General features: G+C 42.5%; 1 pseudogene; it reads right to left on the bottom strand.

Annotated features, from left to right (window-relative positions):
* Positions 1–901: 901 nt before the first annotated feature.
* Positions 902–3086, bottom strand: LOC120516085 (annotated as a pseudogene).
* Between the last annotated feature and the right edge of the window lie 2695 nt (positions 3087–5781).

Consider the following 5781-nt stretch of genomic DNA (forward strand, 5'->3'; position numbering starts at 1 on the left):
AGCATCATAAGGTAGACTTGATTAACGCAGTAAGTGTTCGGCAAGGCAGCTGAAGCGCTGCATTATGGGATCTGTAGTTTATTGTGTTACCAGCGCTTCATATACCGGGCTTTAATAACAATAATACAGTATATAAAATGATCTCACGGGCGGATATAATTACGCGGGCGGATGTGGCCCGACCCTTGAGTTTGACACATATGGACTAAATAGAACTTGAAAAGATATATTTTTCAAATGTGATCGCGCAATTCAGATAGAGTTGACGCACTACAGCCTGCATGCCTCAATAAGTCATCCTCCCTCGCTCTTACTTTTTACCGTTCATCTAATGAATACACTGAGTATGGCTTTACCAAAACAATCATTGATGGCGAATAAAGTATCCATTATTCGAGTATGTAGATCGGGTTATATATATATACATATATATATACCCGTATCGCAGCGAGAAGTAGTGTGTTAAAAAGCTAGAAAAGAAAAGGGAACATTTTAAAAATAACGTAACATGACTGTCAATATACAGTATTTGTTTTGTGAGTGTTACTGAGTGTTGCTGTCATCAAGGATTTGATTATCATTATTTCTTTCAATCAGGTTCGTATTTGTAGGATGTGTTGTGTTCAAGTTACATTCCGTGTTTGTCAATCGTTGTAAAGATGACAGGTTTCATTCATCGATTCGTTTCTTACTGCATCAATAAACAGCTCGTCTTCTTCTTTATCTGAGACCTGACACACTGCATGCACGGGTTTTTTTTACACTGTCTTCCTTTAGCGGGACATTGACTTTTTCCAACGTGTGCTTTGTTTCCGCAGTAGTTGGATTTATGAATATGCTTGTATGTATCAGGCGCTTCATATTTTTGCTGCCTTTTCAATTGTGTAATTCGGTTTTGTTCAGCTCTTTGGAACTGTTGCCTTTTATCTGTGCACTGCGTCAGTTCCGTGAGCCACTCGGTGTACATGCATCGAAGGTTCCCAGCTGTGCTGGTGCCATCTCCTGCTATGTCCATGGCTGTATTTAATGTTACCTTAGTCCTGGCACTTAAAACTTTCTCTCGCAGTTTCGCTGAGTTTGTGTCAAACACCACCCTGACCATCTCATCTTCCTCTCCATAAGCACAGTCCTTCACCCGTGAATATTTGCCCGTGGCAGTTTGCTATTGGATTGCCGCTGACGGACGGCCTTATATGGGCAGGCACTAAATTACAAACGCCAGCGCAGCCTGTCTATGAACTTAATTTAAAGTGTAGGTTTACATCGTGCTTTGTTTCAGTAGCAGAACTCATGAATATGGTTGTATATGTCACTCGCTCGCTTCTTATTGTTTCGCTGCCTTCTCAATTATATAATGCATGTTTTCCTCAGCGCTTTTTTGAGGTCTTCCTGGTTTTCTATGTACTGCGTGATTACGTGGGAGGCGTGATGATGTCACACAAAACTCCGCCCCCACGGCGTTGAAGCTCATCTCCATTACAGTAAATGGAGAAAAACTGCTTCCAGTTATGACCATTACGCATAGAATTTCGATATAAAACCTGCCCAACTTTTGTAAGGAAGCTGTAAGGAATGAACCTGCCAAATTTCAGCCTTCCACCCACACGGGAAGTTGGAGAATTAGTGATGAGTCAGTGAGTGAGTGAGTGAGTGAGTGAGTGAGTGAGTGAGTGAGTGAGTGAGTGAGGGCTTTGCCTTTTATTAGTATAGATTGTCACACATGTGCGATTAGGAGGCAGCCAAAGAGCCTAAAGGTGAGTGAAATACCGCGAGATAGCGGGTCATCACGTGGTACTTACCTGGACTTCTTTTCATCAACAGAAATCCTGAAGAGAAATAATCCCACAAATTCCGGTTTCCAAAATGGCCGCCATGACGTCACTTCCGGCCAACCTCGATGACCTCACTTCCGGCCCCCACAAATCACCTCACTTCCGACCCATCATGATGACGTTGTTTTAGTTTGAAAAGTTTCTGAACCTCTTTAAAAACAATCTTTGCCCCTTCCAAATCACCGGCAACTCCCTGGCACTGTGCAGTTAAATAGGCATAGTAGCACTAAACCATTTTGATTCATTTTTCAGTCGTTCAAAAGACTCATAGGCATCTTTGAAATTCAGCTCTATTATGCTGCACTACCTAATTTCATAGAGGCATACATGTTGAGTTTCTCTTTGATCTGTGGCAAATTCCAAAGCATTATGAAATGAAGTCAAGGCATTGTTAATTTGGCACTCTAATCTCTGAACCCTTCCCTTGAAAAACATAAAAAGTGAGGAATCTGGATAAATCACTTCTGTCTTTTCCAGGATTTCCTTTGCTTCTGTTAATCCAGCTTGCGTGTCAGTCCCGTCCAGTGCAAAAAACGGTTGAACCACAGTGTGATACCAGAGAAGGGCTAACGTAGCTAGAGGTGCCTTCATGTCCTTACTTTCACTTGCATACATCAGCGATGCCAGTCCCTGTAGTCTGTCTCCAGGAAAACCCAGCAAATTTATTATTTTAAGCAGGTTGGGAGGCACCATAGAAATACAGAGGTGAAAAAGTCTATAACCAAAGCTCACAGAGCCTTTGAGTCGGTTCAGTGATTCAACTGATACACAGTCTGCAGCCATGGCATTGTCATTTGCCCTATCTGACATCAGTGATTCCTGAGAATTCTTCTTTTGACATGCTTCCTGCAGTACATTAATGTCACTGTAACATTTATTATAAATCTTCCAGGCCTTCCACAAGATCCATCCTCCTTTGATGTAAGCTGAAAGTTCCTGTTTCACAAAGGCCAGTACAGCCAGATAAACTTGACAGTCTGTTACAATGATTTGTCTTTGAAGTCGATCAATCATTGAGACAGCGGTCTTCTGAGTATCCACACTTTTTAAAATTTTATTCTTGATTGTTTCAATGACTCCAGCTTCATCACTTTCACATAATTTTTCAGTAGTCTTCAGATCCTCGCATGCCATTTGCATTTTCTCTTCTTCAAAAGTCATCATGGCATTCAAGAAACTGACAAAACTGGCTCCAAAACTCATCAGTGGACTATGATTTCTGTATTTCTTGAAGAGCTCGTCGCTCTCTCGGAAGCCGTTGCCAGCTCTATATAATAATTCATTTTTAATTACAAAGAATATCATCGGTGGCAAGGGATTCAGGGTCTCATAACCCTCGGTAGATACAACAGCATTCTTAGCAAATTTTAAGGAATCGTCGTTCCATTGTTCTCTTTTAAAAGATGAAGATGTTAAAAGGAATTGAGAAGATAAATTTTGAATTGGGTCCTGCGCGACCTCAAGGGGAGGGGCTTTTGCCTCCACATCCTCCACGTTAACTGTATTAGCTCCCGCAGAGGACGATGGGACATCAATTTCTTCGCATTGGTTACCTGTATTGGTCCGTGCTACTGTGGGACATGGCGTGGAGGCAGCCGGAGAAGTATTCTCCATGACTAAGCCTAAATATTTCTTAGGTACAGTTGCATCTTTACCGCTGGTAATTTTATTCCAATCTCTACCAAGTATGACTGGAAAAGGGGAATCCGGTAATACAGCCATAGCCATGCTTGTCAGGCTATGATTTACCGATACTACACATCTGGCTGTTTAATACCGGATATCCCCATGAATACATTTAAGACTAGTATTAATCTTAGTCCACTGTTGCGGTAAAACGAAGCGGGCAACAACAATGGAAATGTTGCTCCCGGAGTCAAACATTGCCCTTACCTTTCTGCCATTTATAATAACTGCACCTGTATAAGGAAGAGATACAATAGCAATGGCAGTGGCACAATACTTTTCTCCCCTCACCAACGAGCAATCCATGGGCTCGTAGGTCCAGTTAGGGGACAGATGTCCAATCTCGCCACACTTGTAACAGTGGGGCAGATTAGCTGGTCCGTCCCGTCTACGGACTGCAGGTTCGGGAGCTTGTCGGGGCTCAGGAGCTGCCCCACGTGCCTGTTGGGTTTGACGAGAGAACCGTACTGATCGCCCCAATTTGCAAGCTGCCCAATGGCGCTCTGCGATCTTAATCAAGGTATCTATATCTTTGAAGTTATGTTTCCGGACCCACTGGCCAATATGTTCAGGAAAGGCATGAACAAAAGTCTCACATGCTAAAAGCTCGGTCATTTTGTGAGAATTGTTGATGTTGGGCCGTAGCCATTGACAGACTTTTCCCCAGGCTTCAAAGCCCTGGGTTCTCAGTGGCCTCTCAGGGTCGAACTGCCACTCCCTCCATTCTCTCGCCTGCTGCTCCGGAGAAATGCCGTAGCGTTTGAATACCTCTAATTTAAGAGCGTCATAATCAGCAGCCTGCTCCTCAGTTAAATCATAATAGGCTCTCTGCGCCGTTCCTTTCAGGTAGGGAGTCAGCTGGTACGCCCACTCCGACCTTGGCCATGCGTTCCGCTTAGCGGTACGTTCGAAGATCAAAAAATAAGTCTTGATGTCGTCTGACTCTGTCAGAGTTGTTAGACCTCCATCCGTACACCTGCAGCAGCATGACCCTCTGCTTCTGCTAGTTGAGTCCTTGTCTCTCCCATCTGTATTTTCAAGGTTTGTAGATCGCCCAAGATGGTATACAAAACGGTATTCAGGCCCTGTTCCTCAGACATGTTTGATACAATAGAAACAAATTCTTTTGAGTAAATAATTCTTCACAAGAACAAAAACAAAGTTTTGGGGACCGTCCCCGTATATTGTCGTGCAGACAATGATGAAAAAAAAGATTCAGAGTCTTCGGAAGTACAATGAATGTTTTGCTTGGAAAAAAATGGCGGTTTTATAGCAAGAATGAATCATATGACAGGAAATGTTTGGCAGGAAGTGACGTTGCAGCAGGAACCAGAAACAACGTCATCATGATGGACTGGAAATTAGGTGACTTGTGGGAGCCGTGATGTCATGGCGGCCATTTTGGAAACCGGAAGTTGTGGGGTTATTTCTCTTCAGGATTTCTGTTGATGAAAAGAAGTCCAGGTAAGTACCACGTGATGACCCGCTATTTTGCTATATTTCACTCACCTTTAGGCTCTTTGGCTGCCTCCTAATCGCACATGTGTGACAATATATATACATATATATACTGTATATACGATGACAAACAACAAAACACCTCTCAAATACACATTAAAATGATGAAAAAGAGAGAAATGAAAAAGGAGGAAAACTTCTGAGCTAACTGAAGATGAAAAGTGAGTGCAGTCACAGTCACTAGCCCTACCATTTTAATTAGCTTTGTTGCTTTGGTGGACTTTTCTTGAAGTGATGATACCAACACAGATTACCATAGCATAGAAAATTGTACAGACCATCACAGAGTTGTGGAACATGTAAAGGATGTCACTACTCCAATTACTAGAGCAGAGCCTGCTCTTCCCTTTCTTATAAAGTTCATCTGTGCTATGAGACCAGTCCAGCCTGTCATTTATGTGGACCCCCAAATATCTGTAGCAGTGCACTGCCTATACATACACTCCCAGAATAGTGACAGTCAGTGAACAGTTCCTTATTCCTTGTTTTTGCTGATATTAAGTTTCAGACCATTATTTCTGCAATAAGAAACAAAGTTCTACACCTGCCTTATATACTCTATCTCTTCTCCCTTGCTGATCCACTCCATCAGCTCAGACTCATCTGAGAATTTCTGTAAGTGACATGACCTGATGTTATTTTTTTTTGTCAGAGGTGTATAGAGTGAAGAGAAAAGGAGACATGACTTGTGGTGCTCCAGTGTTGCTCACATCCATGTTAGAAACAGTTCTTGAGTCTCACAAAC

The sequence above is a fragment of the Polypterus senegalus genome, chromosome 15 (assembly GCF_016835505.1).
Source record: "Polypterus senegalus isolate Bchr_013 chromosome 15, ASM1683550v1, whole genome shotgun sequence".
In the NCBI taxonomy this organism is placed as follows: domain Eukaryota; kingdom Metazoa; phylum Chordata; class Cladistia; order Polypteriformes; family Polypteridae; genus Polypterus; species Polypterus senegalus.